We start from the raw sequence: 20,297 nt of genomic DNA, 5'->3' as shown, positions 1-20,297 counted from the left end.
AACTTTTTCGTGGCCGAATGCGGGGTAGGTTTAGGTCGACGTGTGGGGGGGGGTCTCTGCCGATGATTGACGGGGGGCGATCGTCTGAGACACCGGAGTGTCGATATTTACTTGACCGCTAGAGGGCGCGCTATTTTGAAACGTAACATATGGTCGTAATTCGGTGCTTGACACACGACCTATGTGGTCGTTTTCTCGAGGAGGACAGTCTGCTTTAGGATAAAGGTCAACCCCTCAGCAACTTTGGTACCTAAGAAGCAAATTAAGAGGAGAAACCAAAAACAAAAAGACACCTACAGGACTGAACAACAGTTAAGTTTAAACAGTTATAGCTCGGGACATGGCATCAGCCATTCTATTTTCAGCCCCCTTCACATGTCTTATGTCCAAATGAAAAGGCTGGAGGAAAAGATACCAACGCATCAGCCGTTGATTGGGATTCTGTAGTGAATGGAGAAAGGTTAACGGGTTATGATCCGTATACACCACTAAAGGACTAACTCCACCCCCCACATATACCTCAAAGTGTATCAATGCCCAGATGAGTGCCAGTGCCTCCTTTTCAACAACAGAGTAGTTTAGCTGATGGGTGTTAAACTTCCTAGAAAAGTAACTCACCGGGCACTCAACCCCATTCCCATTTTCCTGCATTAGTACGGCCCCAGCCCCCACCTTACTAGCATCCACATACAGTATAAAAGGCTGGTCCAACTGGGGCGCGGCTAGGACAGGGGCAGAGCACAACAAAGATTTAACACACTCAAAAGCTTTTTGACATAAGTCGGACCACTCAAATGTAACCTTTGGACTAAGAAGAGATGTGAGTGGAGCAGCTACAGAAGAGAAATTCCTACAAAATCCACGATAGTACCCCACCATACCCAGGAAACGAGAAAGTTCTTTTTTAGTAGAAGGGACAGGAAATTGGTCAACCGCCAGCACCTTAGCCCTCACTGGCCTCACCTGCCCTTGGCCAACCACTTTGCCTAGGTAGATGACTGTTGCCTTAGCAAACTCACATTTAGCCAAATTAACTGTCAGAGAAGCCCAAACCAAACGGTCAAACAGAGCCCTGATACGCTGAACATGGTCTTCCCACGTGTCACTGTATATCACAACATCGTCCAAATACACAGCACAGCCCACAAGACCTGCCACCACCCGATTCATCAGACGCTGAAAGGTGGCAGGGGCATTACGTAACCCAAACGGCATAACTGTGTACGAATACAACCCACTGGATGTGATAAAAGAAGCGATCTCCCTAGCTCTAGCTGTTAAAGGAACCTGCCAGTAGCCTTTAAGTAAATCAAATTTACTGACAAACTTAGCAGACCCGAGCTGGTCGACACAGTCCTCCATGCGTGGGAGTGGAAAAGAATCAGGCTTGGTTACTTTGTTTACCTTGCGTAGATCAGTGCATGGTCTAAATGTACCATCAGGTTTTTTAACTAACAAGCAGGGGGAAGACCAACTAGACGCACATGGCTCAGCAATGTTATTTTCAACCATATACTTGACTTCTGCTTCTAAATGCTCACGCTTTTCAGGTGACATGCGATAAAAGCTCCAACCTCTATGTCGTGTTCAATGAGAGTGGTGCGAGATGGAACATCTGAAAACAGGCAAGGATAACCTTTGATGAGAGTCACCAACTCTGTTCGCTTTGGTTCAGGCAAATGATCCAACATGGCCTCAATGTTGACCAGTGACTCAGAATTTTTAAGACGACCTCTCAAAACCCCATCATCTGGTGTACATTCTTCCTCATCTTCCCCCCCCAGATCAAGCGACTGGGATGACGGACCCACTGAAACTGCGGCAGTATCCGAGGAAAGAGACGAACCAGCGTCTGGCACAGTAGAACGAGAAAAATAAGGTTTTAGCAAGTTAGTATGACACAACTGCACTGACTTCCTCCTATCAGGAGTGGATATTTGATAGTTCAGGTCAGACAGTTTTTTTGAGACTGTATAAGGCCCAGAGAACTTTGCCTGAAAAGGAGAGCCGACTACAGGCAGAAGTGCTAAAACTTGATCTCCTGGACTAAAGTCACGTTGTTCTGTACGCCGATCATAGATGCCTTTCATTTTAGTTTGAGCTGATTGTAGCTTTTCTTTGGCCATCTGATTTGCTCTGTACAGGCGCTGTCTGAAACCATGGACATAGTCTATCAAATTTGTTGGGGCCTCCTTGGCTTGCCAATCATTTTGCAAGGACGCTAACGGGCCCCTAACAGTATGACCAAAAACCAGGTCGTTAGGGCTGAAACCAAGACTCTCTTGGGACACTTCCCTAGCAGCCAACAACAGCCAAGGTAACCCCTCCTCCCAATCACGATCCAACTCAGTACAATAAGAACGGAGGAGAGATTTTAGAGTTTGGTGAAACCGCTCTAGAGCTCCTTGGCTCTGAGGATGGTATGCACTGGACTTTGAATGTTTAACATTTAACTGTTTTAACACCTCAGCAAACAATTTTGATGTGAAGTTAGACCCCTGGTCTGACTGGATAATCTTTGGAATACCAAAAATAGATATAAACTGTGTCAGAGCTTTTACAACTGATCTGGTTGTGAGGTTCTTAAGGGGATAAGCGGCAGGATAACGGGTAGCCTGACACATGACAGTCAGCAAAAAGTTGCTACCCACTTTGGAGCGTGGCAGTGGTCCAACACAATCCACAATAAGGTGTTCAAATGGATGTTCAGCAACTGGAATAGGATACAGGGGTGCAGGCCTTAACACCTGACTTGGTTTACCGGTCAGTTGACATGTTTTGCAAGTTTTGATAAATGCAGAGATATCCCTTTTCAAAAGTGGCCAGTAAAAGTATCTGCCAACACGATCATATGTTTTTCTCACACCTAAATGGCCTGCGATGCCATCATGAGCAGTTTGAAGAACAGTATGCCTCAACTTAGATGGTATAACAATCTGCACCACCTCATCTCCCACAAAACAGTCCCCTTGAGGCACCCATTTGACCATTTTCTGTGTTTTTGTTTTCATTGTTTTGTCGCACCAGCCTTGTGTTGCACCTGGTTGCATGTTTTAACTTGTTTTGTGTGTTTTGGTTAGGTGCTGTGGTCCAAGGCGGCAGTTCCGTCCCTGGTGGTGGTCCCCCCTCGTGTGTGTGTGTGTGTGTGTGTGTGTGTGTGTGTGTGTGTGTGTGTGTGTGTGTGTGTGTGTGTGTGTGTGTGTGTGTGTGTGTGTGTGTGTGGTTTTGATTATTTTGCTGATTGACGTATGTTAAATAAAGTGTTCTTTAATTTGAAAACCGTCTCTTGCCCCTGTGGTATATCGAACCCGTGTGACCTCCTTCATAAAAGGTTACCTTAGAATTTCCTGGGGGTGAAATTACCCCAGGTGGCGTTGTTGCAACTTTAACTCCTTAACCATCATGCCACACCTCTTTTCCCTGAAATTGGTCACGTAGCGCCTTCTCGTTACCCCGAGGGCGCCACAATATATACATATACATAGTGGAGATAACATCCTTCTCTTAGGCTACACTCGTAATGCTTATCAGTTTTTACATCTTCTTTTTGGGATTTTCTGTAAATACATCATTGTCCTGTGGAATTTATGTTTTTATTTAAACTCCAGTGTCACCATAGAAATCCTCCAAGTCCCCGCACATGTCCTCAGCTTCCAGATCACCTGGAACTTCCTGCTCACCTAGGAATCGGGAAGCACACTTCACAAAGGTTATTTCATCGTCACTGTAATCTGATAGATATGATGTTGCATCACCTTTATCCTCATCATCCGGCACTCTGGTGTACAGTAACATCTTGTTCATGGCAACGTCAATCAGCCTCTGAACTAAGTCTCTCAGGAATTGAACACAACAACAACACAACGCAGTCATAATTATGGTCATTATATTTATGGTTATCAAAACTGATTGTATGAGCCCTGACCACCTCCCAAACATGCTCTCCATCCATGAAAAGTAAGGGTGATCGTCAATACCTGAGTTTTCTGCGAACTCCTCGGATAGCGATGTCAAACCTGCCAGCGCCCTAGTCCCACTGCCGTCAGGGGCGGTGTTATTGGGAATGAAAGTGCAACACATATCCCCAAACATCTTACACACGCCTCCCTTCTCGGCCAGCAGCATGTCCAGCGCCAACCGTTTCTGCCATGCCATGAGACTAGTCCTATCTAATTGTATAGATAACCCCTGATGCCGTCTCTGGTGTAATTGATGAACCTCTGTTGGTTATAGTACATATACACTCAACAAAAATATAAACGCAACACTTTTGTTTTTGCTCCCATTTTTCATGAGATGGACTTAAAGATCTAAAATTCATTCCAGATACACAATATTACCATTTCTCTCAAACATTGTTCACAAATCAGTCTAAATGTGTGATAGTGAGCACTTCTGCTTTGCTGAGATAATCCATCCCACCTCACAGGTGTGCCACATCAAGATGCTGATCTGACATCATGATTAGTGCACAGGTGTGCCTTAGACTGTCCACAATAAAAGGCCACCCTGAAATGTGCATTTTTTTGCTTTATTGGGGGTCTGGGGACTCAGAACCAGTCAGTATCTGGTGTGACCACCATTTGCCTCATGCAGTGCAACACATCTTCTTCGCATAGAGTTTATCAGATTGTCAATTGTGGCCTGTGGAATGTTGGTCCACTCCTCTTCAATGGCTGTGCGTACTGCCATATTCTCTGAAACGCCTTTGGAGACGGCTTATGGTGGAGAAATGAACATTCAATGCACGAGCAACAGATCTGGTTGACATTCCTGCTGTCAGCATGCCAATTGCACGCTCCCTCAATGCTTGTGGCATCTGTGGCATTTTGCTGTGAGACAAAACTGCACATTTCAGAGTGGCCTTTTATTGTGGGCAGTATAAGGTACACCTGTGCACTAATCATGATGTCAGATCAGCATCTTGATGTGGCACACCTGTGAGGTGGGATGGATTATCTCAGCAAAGCAGAAGTGCTCACTATCACACATTTAGACAGATTTGTAAACAATGTTTGAGAGAAATGGTAATATTGTGTATCTGGAATGAATTTTTGATCTTTAAGTCCATCTCATGAAAAATGGGAGCAAAAACAAAAGTGTTGCATTTATATTTTTGTTGAGTGTAGTTAATCCAATCAATTGTTAATGTTGGTCTAAGTGTCTTACCACCGCAGAACCACCAGATGTCCGCCCTGGTCACAAGTTGTCTTCTCACCCACGCATCCTGCACACCCCAGTCTCCTGCTGATAACTTCAGGGTTAGATTACAGGGAGCCAAAGTTCCTACACTAACCGTACCTTCTTCTCTAGACGGACAGGTGTAGTTGCCGTCATATGGCTCAAACCAGGGTGGCCGCGTGTGAGTTGGCACAGGGGGAAACAATTGGTGTACAGTGGTGCAGTTCCTGTCAGCGGGTAGAGACACAGTTATACAATTTGCGGTCCGATTTCTCTTGTAGCTCTTCATTTGGCTGGTGTTGAATTAGCTAGCATTGTATTGGCTAGTGTCGAATTTACAATCAGTGATTCAGCTGCGGTGCGATTGTTGTTGCCATTCAATTGTTGAGACTGAAGTTCGTGTACCCAGAGTATCGGAATTACCACTATCACTGCTACCAGACTGATTAGACACAATGTTCCTCTCATACCGTCCTTCGAAACGGATGCCACGGTCTATCTGCCATGGTGTGGTGTTTTTACTTACGTCTCCTCTGGAGTGCTGTATGCTCTCTTACAGTGTGTCAGATGAACCCACGTTCCTCTCTCAGCAATGTGGACTGCTGTCGGTGTAGATAGCAGAACCTGATATGGACCTTCCCAGCGAGGAGATGACCAGTGATACCAATGATAACTGCAATGAAACTTTTAGTTGAATGTTAGACATTTCTGATAATTTAGCCATGACTTGGTTTCTGAAATGTGGACCGTTATCGCAATAAATTGTTTCTGGGAATCCGAATCTTAGTGCAATAATAGTAGCAAGGATTTTTGCTACCACTATAGCGTTGTTTGTTGCTGTTGGTGTGATTTCAACCCATTTTGAAAACATCTCTACTATTACCAGGCAGTATTTCTTCCCCTCTGATTTGTTTAGTTCGATGAAGTCCATGCATATTGTTTGGAAAGGATATTCAGCTTTCGGGAACGCTCCTCTTTTAGGTCTCATTCTTCCTTGCGAGTTGTGCTTGGAGCAAATCAAACAGGATGCACAAAAATGTTTAGAGTAATTTTGGAATCCATATGTTGTAAAACATTTACCTATCATTGCCACCATCATTTACCTATCATTGCCACCATCCTTCCTGTTGAGACATGGGTAATTCCATGGCTCAAAATAGCCGCAAATCTATAGAGTTTTTTAGGAAGGATGGGCTATCAGCTACAAAAATGTAATCTGAACCCTGTCCCTCTGTCGCTGCGCGTTTACAGACTGCAACTGCTTTTGGTAGGAGAATAGCATCCAATAAAGTTAGTATCAAATCTTTGTGTTGAATAGCTTTGCCTGTAGATGTTACCATGCCTCTGTTTTTCCACTGTTGGTCGAAAACATGCAGTGTGGAGAATGCATACTGACTATCTGTGTAGACTGTGATAGCTTTCCCTTCCCCCAATCAACATACCTCCGTCAAAGCTACTATCGCTGCTGCCTGTGCTGAGAAATGTGATGGCAAAGGTGAGGATTTTGACACCCTCCCCTGTCTTACCACCGCACACTACTGGCATTCGTGCCATCTGGATTTTTCCTGCAGGAACCATCAACAAACATTATGTCTGGATGTGTGAGTGGTGTATCAGTCAGGTCTGCTCTCAGCAAAACAGTCTCCTCAGTTTCAGTTAAGCAGTCATATTTATCACCGTCCTGTTCGTGTGGCAAAAGTGTAGATGGATTCAATGTGTTGCAGCGCGCCATTAGTATTGTCATACAATTGAGATGCTGTGCTTGCGACATGAAAGCTACTTTGTTTTGCATCAGAAGTACAGAAACCGCATGTGAAACCTTCAATGTCAATGGATGAAATAACACGAGTGAAGCTGAACTCTGTACAGCAATAGCTGCTGCCTGCACTGAAGCATGGAGGCATAGCTCTTGCTATGGGATCAAATTTAGAAGAGTAGTAAGCTATCAGTCGTAGTTTTTGTCCAAAAGGCTGTGTTAGAACGCTAGTCATGAATCCTCCTCTCGCATCACATGTTTGTGTAACCGAGGCGTGGCAAGGAGTTTAACTGAATTGTCGACAACGCCACCTTGATGATGTTCTTAATCAAGGACCACTAAGTGTATTCTTAGCAATAAATGAACAACCGGGTTCCCCAAATGCATAGGTTCGCCAATGAGACGGAGACGTGACTTTCCCTCAAAACAATAATATTTATTTAACAATGCATGCAGGATAAACAATATAAAACGGGTGTTCTCCACGGAGGTAGATGGCCAGCGGCGACAAACCGCTGACAGGTAGAGAGCTAGTCCGTTAGGCTACTCACCAAGTGTGCACCCCGGCCTATAAAACACACACACACAAACACAGCAACAATAAGAACGGCTCAGAAACGGGTGATATGATGGCCCCTTTAACATAGCCCCCTTGTAGCGGGCTGGATGCCCCACTCAGCCCTCCCAGACTCCGGAGGCACCACAAGTTAACAACAAAAATAACACAGGTTAGTGTTTTGAGGGAAATAAAGAAAACGAAACAAAATGAACAAACGTACAAGAAAGGGAAATCAAATGAAAACGACCCAAACAAAGCAGCAGTGGCGAGATCTTGAGTCCCCACCGCCGTACCTCTTACCGCTCCTCTCGCCACACGTCACCCTGGTCTCCCCAGCACTGAAACGAGCCCCGATCCGGCACGGCTACCCAGCTTAGCGCTTGGTAGGTGCACGGACTCCTAAATAGCCGCAACACCACTGCTACCCCGGAAACAACATTGAAATTCAGGACCGCCCACATTCCCTACGGTGGCCCCAAAGGGTATAACTTTGACCGGCTACATTTGGATGAAAGGTTTTTTTGTAGTCTGGGAGTGCTAATACTGATGTGCTCACTAAAACCTGTTTTAGTTGTTTGAAAGCTTGTTCTGCCTCCTGTGTCCAAATAATATTATCCCCGGCTGCCACAGGTTGATCATAGATTACACCCTGCAGTGGTTGTGCTAATTCAGCGTAGTTAGCAATCCATTGCCTGCAAAAGCCTGTCATGCCTAAGAATGACATAATTTGCTTTTTTTTGTTTTTGTTTTTGGAGCTTGCAGAATAGCTTCTTTTCATTTGTCATCGAGATGTTTTCCTTCCTGAGATATGTTAAAACCCAAATACTTCACCGTTTGTTTCCACAACTGGAGTTTGTTTCTACTTGCTCTGTGACCTTGTTCAGCTAAAAACTTCAGCAGCACCAGAGTGTCTGTTTTACAGTCAGCTTGAGTTTTTGAAGCTATCAAAATATCATCGACATACAACAGAATTTGACTTTGTTTTGGTGGGTTAAATTTGGCTAGATTTGATGACATTGCCTGCGAGAAAATGGTAGGACTTTCACAATATCCCTGAGGGATCCTTGTGTAAGTGTACTTCTTTCCTCTGTATTGAAATGCAAACCAAAACTGTGAGGGTGGGTGCACTGGAATAGAGAAGAAAGCATTCGCTAGATCAATGACTGAGAAGAATTTGGCCTGTGGACTTAACTCATTTAGCAGCGTATGTGGATCTGGCACTAGGGGCGCCCTTGGTATCACAGCTCTTTTGACAGCCTGCAAGTCTTGAACCATGCGCCATCCTGTAGATGGTGCTGACTTTTTGACTGGAAACAGAGGTGTGTTACAGGGTGAATCAGGACATTCTATGATGATCCCTGCTTTAGCCAGATCTTTTATGATTGGTTCTATGCCTGCTTCGGCCTCTGGTTTTAGTGGATACTGACGTTGATATGGTCTGAATGATCCTTTTGGTGTAATTTTTATTGGTTCTTTATCTTTTATTTTACCCACATCTGCAGACCCAGTTGACCATAATATGCATGGAACACCTGTTAACTGATGTTCTTCTTCTTCAGTTAATTGGTATCATTCCGCCACGTTTTGTTTGTTCCCCCCTTTTAGATGAACAGCCTTTGTACCGTTTTGTTACCCAATTTAGCTGCATGATATAAATCTCCAATTTGGGTAAAAAGCTAACTCCCCAATAAGTTAACTGGGCATAGTTTTGAGATGGCCATCGATGTGTGTACTTTTCTTTTGGTGTTAGGATCCTCGATCCACACTGGGTCGCACATTGGTTCGATAATCACATGCCCTGTGGCTGATTTAACTCTGAGTCCGTCTGACCTTGATTTAATTAGACCCCCAGCATCTTCCTCCCGCACAACTGATTTGCATGCACCGGTATCGCACAGGAATTTTATTTTGCGATTGTTTACTTTTAATGTAACAAACGGTTTCTGTTCTAGGCTTAACAAGGCGTCTATTGTTACCACTGAAAGGACCTTATCTGCCTCTGTGTGCTCCCTGTGTGTGTGTGTGTGTGTGTGCGGAGATCCTGTGTGCTGTGTGTGTCAGTACGACCTGTCTGCTGAGATAGTCATGCAGGTGGTGATTCTCGGCACCGGGGAGATGATTCTCGATGCCGTCTGAGTCCTCTGCCTCTTGCCCCTCCCCCTCGTCCTCCTCCGGACCTGCAGTCTCTCGCCCAATGTCCAGTTTTAGCAAACATCGTTCCTGTCTCTTGACCTGCTCCCCTCCGCGCCCCCTCCTCTCCCTCCTCCTCTCCGCCATCCACCCTGCTTTCTCGGTGCACCCTCTCGGTAAAACACATTGCAATCACTCCTCCAATCATCACCATCATCATCAAAACAAAGTAGTCAATTATCTTCTCCTTTCCCTTGTTTCTGTGTATGTGATGAAATAACAGGATTGAATGTCTTACAGCTACAGGTTTTACCCCCTTGTTCTGCGTCCCATGGGTGCCCTGGTATTTGCGGAGCGGAGGCTTCTGGCAGTTCGGAGGAGGCCGGAACATGTGCCGGCCTGGGGTGGAGTGGAGGTGGCCGCAGATGAGGCTGATCCGGGTAGGGGGAGGGACAGGCGTCGGACCCAGAGGGACCTCGTCATCATCTCTCCGTTGTTCTCGGCGAGAATAAAGAACAGGATAAAGATTAGAACTTGTCTGTTTGTGTGCTTCTTTTTCTTTTCTCTCCTGCTCTAGTCTAATTTCCTTATCTTCCCGCTCCCAATCTGTTAGTTTCTTTCACATTTAGTCTTCCCCGAAACCCATACTTGGTTTTCCACAGCTTAAGATATTTGACGTTGTCTTTATCTTTTTTCCTGCATATACTTTACATCTCCTCTATACTCACCTTCCATGTTCTGGCCGCAACATGAATGGCTGTTACCCATCTTATTATATTTATATCCAGTTCACTCTATTCTATTTTAGTCTATATAGGTTGTATATATACTCACAAACAAATATAATAATTAAAAAATATATATATACACAGAAAAAAAACCTCACAAACAAATATAATACAAACGTGCTCATCACTCAGGTTGTCTTACCTGAGTGATAGCGCTTTTCCTTTTTTTGTTAACTCAGGCGGCCTGCTGGATCAAAGTAGTTTACGTCGTTCCAAAGACGTTTTACTGGCCTCAAGACCCAGTACTTTGAGGCAGGGATCAAAGCAGGTCTCGTCGTTCCAAAGACGTCCCTTATACTGTTCTCAGACCCAGTACTCCGAGGTGCTCGTTTGACCTCTGATTTTTTACTGACTTAGCAAGACTCCCTCCTGATCAAAACTACCCGATAGGAGAATCCCTCCTCTTCTCTCTTTTTTTTTTTTTTTTTGTAACTTTTCGACTGTTGTCAACACAGTTCTCTGTGTCTTGCTAAATGAGTAGAAAACCTTTTCATCCGATCTGGTAAAACCCTTTCTCGGCAAGTTGAGAATCCTGGATTGCTTCGTTGCTTCTCGGGCTGTAGCCCCCGGACTTTAAACCTGGCTGTTCTATTACTGGTTTCAAACGCAGTCTTCGAGATCCTAGATCTCGGTAGTTTTACCAAATGGTGAAAACAACCCTCACTCAGGAATTTTTATGTTGGCCCGATTTGTTTTTGATGCCTCAGATTCCTCCTTCGTTCGGACCCCGTCACTGCTCTCCTCTCCAGCTGAGCCCGCCTTGCAAGGTGTTCAGGTCCGGTAGTTGGAGAAGAGAAACAGATATAGGGGCCCACGTTGGGCGCCAAATGTTAAAAGAATTTTTCCGTAAACGAATAAATTCACCCAAGGAGGAGATCGGAGACATAAGTAAAGTCGACGTCTGACTTTAATCTTGTACAAGAGGAGCAGTTACAGTGCAACAACGTGTGAGGATGCTACAGAGGAAGTGCTCCAATCACTGTTGTGACTTGAGTCTTTTAAAGGCGCAGGAGATAACGCATCACTGACAGTTAACCTTCATGTAGAACAAGACATCATGACTACCAGGCCTCTGATAACATTTAGTTCAGCAATGGGGATACTAAAGTAATAAACAGTTCAACACATAAAGCTGTAACCTGATCAAAGCAAACTTAAAGACATGAGGTTATACAAAATTCTTATAACACTAGGATAAGGGATTAAGCAGGGATATCTTGGTTATCCTGGTTCAATTTATCCGTGATCCGGTTGCACAAAAGCGGGATAGGGGGCAGTAGGATATGTTATGTTATAAGTTACCATGGAGATTTATTCTGTGGAGTGAGCCTGCTCCAGACCAGGCTAAATTCCAGGATCTATTTAATCTCATCCCTTATCTCAGTCAGCAGTCACCACAAACAGAAACCAATAGTTATTCCACTGCCCACTACACATTGTTGTCACATATAACTACACTGTCATTATTTAAACGTTTGTGATCATTCATTTCAATCATTTTGGATAATTAGAATTTTAGATGATGTTGCTATAATTAGGTAATTTACAGTTTCCCATAGACTATAAGGCTATATATAAAATGACGGAATATAAGAGCCACAGAGAAAAAATAAAAATTCACAGACTTCGAGAATAAAGTCATAATATTGTAACCCGTTGTTTTAGAGGAGGAGAGTATTAAATTAAGTTTTTATGACATTCCTAGCAAAAAAATCTGCATTTTGTTCTCATATTATTCCTTCAGTGAACGTATATGATCTTTCGTTGGTTAGGGTTAGGGTTAGAGTTAAAGGGATAGTTCGGAATTTTGGATATAAGACCTATTTTCCAACTCAGCCGGTGTGTTCGAGACGTCTGGAGACGTTTTCAAGAAATTTCATTCAGTTCTTCTAGTTGCCGAGTTCGCTTGTGCTATGGCTAGCGCAAGTCAATCGTTCTAGTTAGCATGGCATTAAAAACACTCATACCGACTCCACAGTGCACCCAAGGCAAATCAATTGTAACGGCAGACTATTGATGTACATATCTGTGTTGATAGAATGTTTGAGACTGGTGGTGCCAGGAGGGAATCCCCCGCAACGCGTCCGAGGGTTTACGGTTCTCCGGATGGAGCAGAGGTTTGGGTTCGCGGTGCGTAATTGTGGGTTCGCGTGGCCGTGTGCTGCCCGGTGTTTGAGTGAGCTCCGAAGGCTTTTCAGACAGCCTTGGGGGCTTAAGGGCCGACAAATCGGCGGTGTTCAGGTGTGTATTTACCGGCTGGATTCCGAGCAGCGCATCTTAGAGTTTTGAGTCCGACGGAGCAAAGTAAAATTCCGCTGCTGCTGAGAAACTAGTCCCTCAAAAAATTGATGATTCATGCGATGCGAGGTTAGTTTTGTTTCAAATATTATTCTATCAACACAGATATGTACATCGACAGTCTAGTGTTTTAATTGATTTGCCTCGGGTGCACTGTGGAGTGGGCAAGACTGTTTTTAATGCCATGCTAACTAGAACGATTGACTTGCGCTAGCCATAGCACAAGCGAACTCGGCAACTAGAAGAACTGAATAAAATTTCTTGAAAACCTCTCCAGAAGTCTTGAACACACCGGCTGAGTTGGAAAATAGGTCTTATGTCCAAAATTCCGAACTATCCCTTTAAGGTTAGGTAAATGCTACGTAGAAGGAGCCGGGGATCAAACCGGCAATCTTGCAGTCGCCAGTCAACCTGCTCTACCTCCTGAGCTAAACCCCCCAAGGGTTATGGTTAGGTTTAGGTCTGATGGTCTCTAATGATGATAGCAGACCGGCTTAATGCATAAGTAGTTCAAAACTGTACAATTAATGTACAGAACTGTTATAATTAGGCTCCTATTAAAGGACTAAAGGAGATACTTTTAAAGTCCACTAATCAACTGTTGTACACTTTGCTTTAAATTTGGCAAGTAGAGGTGCATGTTACTCAGGAAATGTAGAGTATCATTAAGTGCAAACAATTATCTACAATGTGTCATTTAATCTATTTTTCTCAAGTTGTTTTTTACTTTATCTATCTCTCCTTCATAAAGAACAAATGTGTCTGGCCATAAAAGGACCTGGCAGCAAGTTAAGATTAAATACAAAAACATTTGGCAGGCTGGTAAGTGACTTTAAAGTAGATGACTGTGTACAAATGAGGTAAATAGATTAGGAGTCTGCTGACATGTTGAATGTCTGTATGATTGTAGCAGTTAAAAAAAAAAAGCCCATAGAACTGGCACGGGGGGCGGCCCACCAAGATATGACGCCAGCAGAGGAGCTGGCACTCCATTTGTGTCATGATCTGTGTTTTTGTCATGTTCTGTTTCCTTGGTTTTGATTTCCTGTTTTATTTTGTCCTCAGTGTGATTTCCTGTCTCGTGCTTCCTGGTCCTTGTTGTTTCCGCTGTCTTGACTCCCCCACCCTCTCGTGTTGATTACCATGCCTGCCCTGATGTGTTTCACCTGTTCCTCGTCAGCTCCCTGCCTCCCTGTGTATATAGTCTGTGTGTTTCCCCTGTCTCTTGTTGGTTCACTGTCGATGTTGCTGTCGCTGTCACCCCCTGCATGTTGCACCACATCTCTGTCTGGTTTATTCGTCTCTGCGTCCTGCCTTTGTGTTTTGGTTTTGTTCGTAAGTGTTTCGTTGATGACTGTTTTTGCCCTTGTGGTTTTCTTTGTTTGATACTTTGTTTTAGTCTTAGTTTGGTTTTGTATTTAGTTAATAATTTAAATAAATCCTTTTTTCGACTGCATTTGGGTCCTCACCTCCTTTTTTTGAGTCTACATCTTGCCCGAACCGTGACAATTTGAATAAAGGGAGGCCAGTGTTGGAGGGGATCAGTAACAGACTCTGTCCCAGACACAGAAACTGTCTGCTTCATTCAAGGTACAGAATAGTACTACTGCATATGGAACACAATCAAATAACTATATTATACTGTCTGATTTTGGATTTCCTTACAGTGTCTGGGAACAAAGTCACACTTTTGGAGCCACCAGAAGATGATCCGGTTAGTACATTGTATTGAAATCACAAGTGTGGTATGTCCTGTGAAATCTTAATTCAAGTTCTCTCAATACATGTATGTAAATGGCAGGGGGAAGGCACATCTGCAGCTGCAGAATGCACTTCTGCAGATGAGATTTTATTGTCATATCCTGCTTATTTAGTCCATAAAGTATGAAGTCAGTGATGTGGTGTTAATAGAAACAGGACCCAGATGCTGCACAGTCTCCTAAGCAGCCTCGTAACATTGTGAGTATTGGCTAAAGTAAATCTATATTGTGCACAAATCCTGCTGTGCTAATTGACATTTCATTTACATACTTCACAAACTGTCAGGAGACTGTCACCAACCACTGACACTCTCATTGCAACTCGCATCTCGGACTGTCTGGCTGACATCTCTGTCTGGACAACTGCACATCACCTCAAGCTTAACCTGAATAAAACCGAACTCCTCTTCATCCCAGGGAAAGACTGCTCTCGCATGGACCTGTCGGTCACTGTCGAGGGCATCACAGTTGCCTTCCTCAACTGCGAGGAACCTGGGTGTAATCCTCGATGACCAACTATCCTGCACCCCCAACATCACTGCTGTGGCCCGATCCTGCAGATTTGCCCTCTACAATATCCGCAGGATTTGGACCTTCTCCACAAAGGATGCAACGCAACTCCTGGTCCAAGCACTGGTCATCTCCCGCCTTGACTACTGCAACTCTCTCCTGGCCGGACTCCCGGCCTCTGCGACTAAACCATTGCAGTGTATCCAGAACGCTGCAGCACGCCTTGTCTTCAATCTACCCAAATTCTCCCATGTGACCCCCCTCCTCCGTGACCTCCACTGGCTCCCTGTTGCAGCATGCATCCAATTCAAGACGATGGCACTTACCTTCAGGGCCATCACGGCACCCACCTACCTTCAAACACTGGTCAAACCACATGCCCCGAAGCGAGCACTTCGCTCCTCTGGCTCAAGCTGGCCGGCTAGGACCACCATCACTAAAATCAAACAAATGTCACTCAGCAAAGTCCAGACTCTTCTCTGTTCTGGCGCCTCAGTGGTGGAACGAACTCCCGACCAATGTCAGGACAGCAGTCATTTGCCATTTTTCGGAAAAGGCTCAAGACTCTTACTTTATCGGCAATGATAGTTGTGGTTTCTTTGTTTCCTTCTTTTGACAAATGTACTTATTGTAAGTCGCTATGGACAAAAGCGTTTGCTAAATGACCTAAATGTAAATGGAGCTGGATCTTGAGATAAAAACGCAGAACAATGAGGAAACTGGACCTGGAAATTCAGAAACTACAAAGAGAAGTTTGTATTTTAGTGCACACAGTAACCAGAACTGCAATACAGTGTTTTCATCTTTGTTGCTTTTGCTCTCTCTATTCCAGGATCCAAGCAACCAAGAGAAATTATTGCCAAATTAAAAAAATTCAATTAGAAAACATTGTGGTGTCCTCCCTTTTTCATTAATGTGAAGTAGAATTTAAAATAACCACCAATGCTAAATGAAATGCACACACAGTGACTTTCAAGATATTTTATTAACTAAGGATGGGCTAAATCCAAAAACCAAGTGAAAAAACTTGTAATATATTGCTCCCTGACGAGTCTGCCATTAATGTTGTCGAAGATGGGAGTAGTAATCAAGCCCATTAGCGCATATATACCCCCGTGGATATAGGCACACACATGTTTAGTTTTAGTTTAATAAGTTTATTTGTTTCAGGGACAATGTACAAAATTACATTAGTCTCGAGATGAGACGAGATGCCTTGTACCGGATTTAGCTTACTAGCTACTTTCCATCCGTAGTCCCTGGGCAGGTGAATAAGAACAATAGAAATATAAGAATTATCAATTTACATAGCATTCTAAACATCCATACACATATGCATATACACCCTCTCACACATCACAAACACTCAGGACATAGTCCTATTTCATATCAGTTAACAAAACATACAGTTATTAAAATACTTCACACTTTGCCAAGGTTAAGAATAATTTAGGCTCATGATTAATGCTGACATGTCTGATTTCTTAGGATCCATTGTTTGACTTCCCGGGAGAAAACATTGAAGTCTGTACAAAGTTTCAGATTAGTTGGAAAATTGTTCCATGATTTGACAGATTTAAAAGAGAAGGCAGATTGAGCAAAGGCAGAGCTACGCTTAGGGATGTTACAATCTCCACTTGAGACAGATCTTAAGGCTCTGGTGGAATGCTCAGAGCAGAGTTTAACAAAGGTTTTCAATGGGGGAGGGGCAACATTATGAATTATTTTGTACACTAGACGGACATTAGAATACATCATTAGATTATCAAAGCTAAGCATTTTATATTTGTTTAGTATTTCACAGTGATGATACTGTCGTGACTTTCTGTCTAATATTTTCAGTGCTTGTTTGTGTAGTGACCTGATGGGTTTCAGGACAGATGGACTTGCCTGAGACCAACAGGACATACAGTAATTATAATGTGACAAAATCATGGCATTGAAATAAGTTTTTGCGGCTTCAACTGTTAATGAGTTCCGGATGTTTCTAAAAGCGTGAGAATGGAATGAGGGTGCCATCCACCACACCGATCACCCGGGGGGATCCCAGCCACTGCGTGGAACCCTTGGTGGACCTGGCGGACATCGTCCCGTGTGGTGGGCATCTTTATGTGGGTCCGGGCATGGCGCAGGAGAATCGGTGTCACAGCTGCCACACTCCGTGACACCGATGCCTTGCTGAGGCCGGTGCCGTCGCCCACCACCTCCAGGAAGCTCCCCACTGCGTAAAAACGCAGCGCAGCCAGGAGCTGCACCTCAGGGCTGAGGGCAAAGTTGCAGCGGGTTGCTCTCTGGATGTGTGGAGACACCAAAGTGATCAGCCGTTGGATCTCCGCACGGGGCAGCCGGTACTTTGTCTGGACAGCCCGGTCTGACAGCACGTCCAGTGGCGAGAAGTGCTGACGCACGTAAGCATTTATATAAACTGTCTGGCTTCGCGCACGGCGACGCTGTTGGTTCGCAGCGAGAATGTGCTGTATTGCAGCCATGGTTTCTCACACGCGCAGACTTTGGCAACACCTTTATATAGAGTAGCAGGTGGAGCCTCTCTGGATGAGGTTCAGCTGAGTTCAATTACATCTGTTTCCTTGATATCTGTGAAATGCCACAGGGTTGTTGATGTGTTTTTATGTGTAGTACTATAAACTCATATATGCAGATGTGTGTGGAAAACTTAAACGTGTAATTCATTGAAAAGTTTTTTTTTTGTTAGCGCATTACAACATTGAGCATTGTTTGTTTATTATTTCGAAAAGTGGAGAATATAAATTTCCCTGACGCGGCTTGATCACTGAGTCGCTAAGAAGGCTGTGTAATGGGAATTTTGGATGTTTGTACTTTATAATCAGAATATTTGTCAGGCCAGACGTCGATCCGCATCTCCTCATCTGACTGTTATGCTATGACGAAAATGAATGCCTGTTTGTAGATGATATGAACATGAGTGCCACATTGACATAAGATAATTTCAGGACTATGACGCCTGTGTTCTGTAAATCTTGACCTTGCCTGTACATGGTATGTATAGGGGAGTGCTATGGAGGGCACTATATAGTGGACTCAAAGGCAAAATGAAAAAACACTTTCGGACACTACTCGGGGGATTTCTTTCGGCGCCGTTGATGACGTTGTTCCTGACGCATAATTACTGACTCAGCGCTCTACACGGAATAATTAGAGCGACGCACCCAAACACTGCCTTGCCGGATGCGAGATGAGAGTGAGAACGGCAGCCACAAGTTTTGAAGAGAGGAGCTAATGTCTTGTTGCAAGAGGCGAAGGTAAGCAAAACGATTTCATCTCGTAAAGTGATTTATTGCACGTAACCGTGTTACTGTTGTTCCTCACTACGATAAGAAAATCAAGTTTGTAAATGTCTGATCTCGCTATGTTTAAATATCTAAGCAAACTCATCGAAGCAGAAGCAAATATCCGAATGTCAGTATCCTAGCTAGTTCTACGCAATGTTGTGACGTTAACCACGTAACTTTATCAGTCTTGGCTGTTGCATTTCGATAAATAATACATTTATTGAGTAAAGTAATCAACAGTATCTGCCCGTGTTAAGTAGGGCGGGATGGTTAGGCCTACTTGTGAAATGATATGTATGCCTCTACGTTGTTTTTCTTCTAGTAGTCATCATATCATTTGTTTCCATTTTTTAATGTGCCCCTCTGATCAAACATTGGCCCCACCTTGGCCCCCCCAGTAAAATTTGTCTAGAACCGCCACTGCATACAGCATAACTTATTTTAAAATGAAATGATGTTAATTCCTTCTTTGTCTGTCACAAATATTGCAAAGTAGCAAGTTAAAACACAACAAAACACCTTGCTTACCTCCATTTTGCCAGCTGTACTGCCTCTTCTGTCCTGTACTGCTTCGTCTCCGTCAGACACGTCCTCTTCTTCAGGGGTTGTGCGCGATTTCCGCCACCAGATGGCGCCCGCGCAGTGGGCGGAGTCAAACGTTTAACTCCGCCCACGTTGAGCCACGCCCCGATCTGCGTACTGCAGCCAGGGCTACTTGGGTCCGCTGCGCTGCGTGTCCGCTGCGTCTCGGCTCCGGCAGTCCGCTGCTCTCCGCAACAAATACGCAGGACTTCTATTTCTGGCGGATGCCGGACCACGGCGCAGCAATCAGCACAGAGCAAATATAGCGAAACAGGAAGTTCGGTACATACTCAACAATAAAACACGGTTACTTCAAAATAAAACACTTGTGTTAATGGGCGCGTTTCGGATCGCATGCATTTGCGCCGATGCATGCACGAGACTTGAGAGGATCCGCCGGAACTCGTCATAAACACGCCAAGTTCTCACCACGTCAAGTCGGACACAGGTGCACTTCACGGACCTTTTTTTTTTTTAATTTAAACGTTATTAAAAATTGTATACATAACAAAAACTATCGCGCCAGGGGAAACTTCACGGACTTTGCACAAAGAATATGGCCTGCCCAGTGGCGCTGGCTTTCTTCGTCGCTGACGAACTCGAGCCGAGGCATTTGAAGTCCCGTTGTTGACGGAGGCTGAGGAATTTTCTCACGTGGGAAATACCACGTGATAATTCTAACCAACTAGGGCAACGTTGAGGGGAGTGTCTTATGTCCGCACTTATTTCAGACCATCTGCAGAGAAAAGCATGCGAAGGGAGGTACCCTGGAGATACCGCGAGTTTTTAAAGTCATGTGACATGTCGCAAAGGGAAGTTATCACCAGCATTTGTGACGTTTTTTTCCCAGAATGCCTTGTTTTGCGAAGCAAATGCATGCGCATGCTTGATTCGAAACAAGCCTACTAAAACCTCTTGACGACGGATCATATTTCAGTTAACTACGTCACAAAAACGTCAGAATGGGCGGGGCCAGATACGGAGTCAACAGGTCAGAGGTTTTCAGAGTTCTTTAACTGCAGTCTCGCGCGATTACGTATTATCGCGAGGTCTCGCGACGTCACAGTCGTTCTGCCGGACTGCGCCGTGGCGGACTCAAACGCATCCTGTGCGGGCGGACTGAAGCCGGAACGGAGACGCACCGCAGTGGAGACGTATGCAGTGGAAATTGAGAGTTGAAGAAAACCTGCCAGCGAGCAGGTTAGGTTCACAGAGTCAGTTACTATGGTAACTGACCTAAAGGTTGAGTTACCTCTCTTTCTGGAACGGAACACTCAGAGTATCCCTCTTCTCGGGATTAACAAATTTAGAGTTTCAGGAAAACCTACTTTCTGGAATGGGCCCTGGGACTTTAAGGTACATCCGGGACACTCCGGTTCACAAAACAACCGAACGCACTGACTTTTCATTGGTCGAGCGGTT

The 20,297-nt window shown here is 44.4% G+C and overlaps 1 long non-coding RNA gene across 1 annotated transcript; it reads right to left on the bottom strand.

Annotated features, from left to right (window-relative positions):
- Positions 1-26: 26 nt before the first annotated feature.
- Positions 27-20,220, bottom strand: LOC311012146. The gene is made up of 3 exons (XR_014596994.1): positions 20,128-20,220; positions 5,708-10,124; positions 27-3,680 (listed from the first exon to the last, which is right to left on the bottom strand). It is a non-coding gene; the product is annotated as an uncharacterized lncRNA (long non-coding RNA).
- Positions 20,221-20,297: the final 77 nt, after the last annotated feature.

The sequence above is a fragment of the Eutrigla gurnardus genome (assembly GCF_963514095.1).
Source record: "Eutrigla gurnardus genome assembly, chromosome: 1".
In the NCBI taxonomy this organism is placed as follows: domain Eukaryota; kingdom Metazoa; phylum Chordata; class Actinopteri; order Perciformes; family Triglidae; genus Eutrigla; species Eutrigla gurnardus.
The sequence above is the reverse complement of the archived record's forward strand: the minus strand, read 5'-3'. Positions and strand labels throughout refer to the sequence as shown.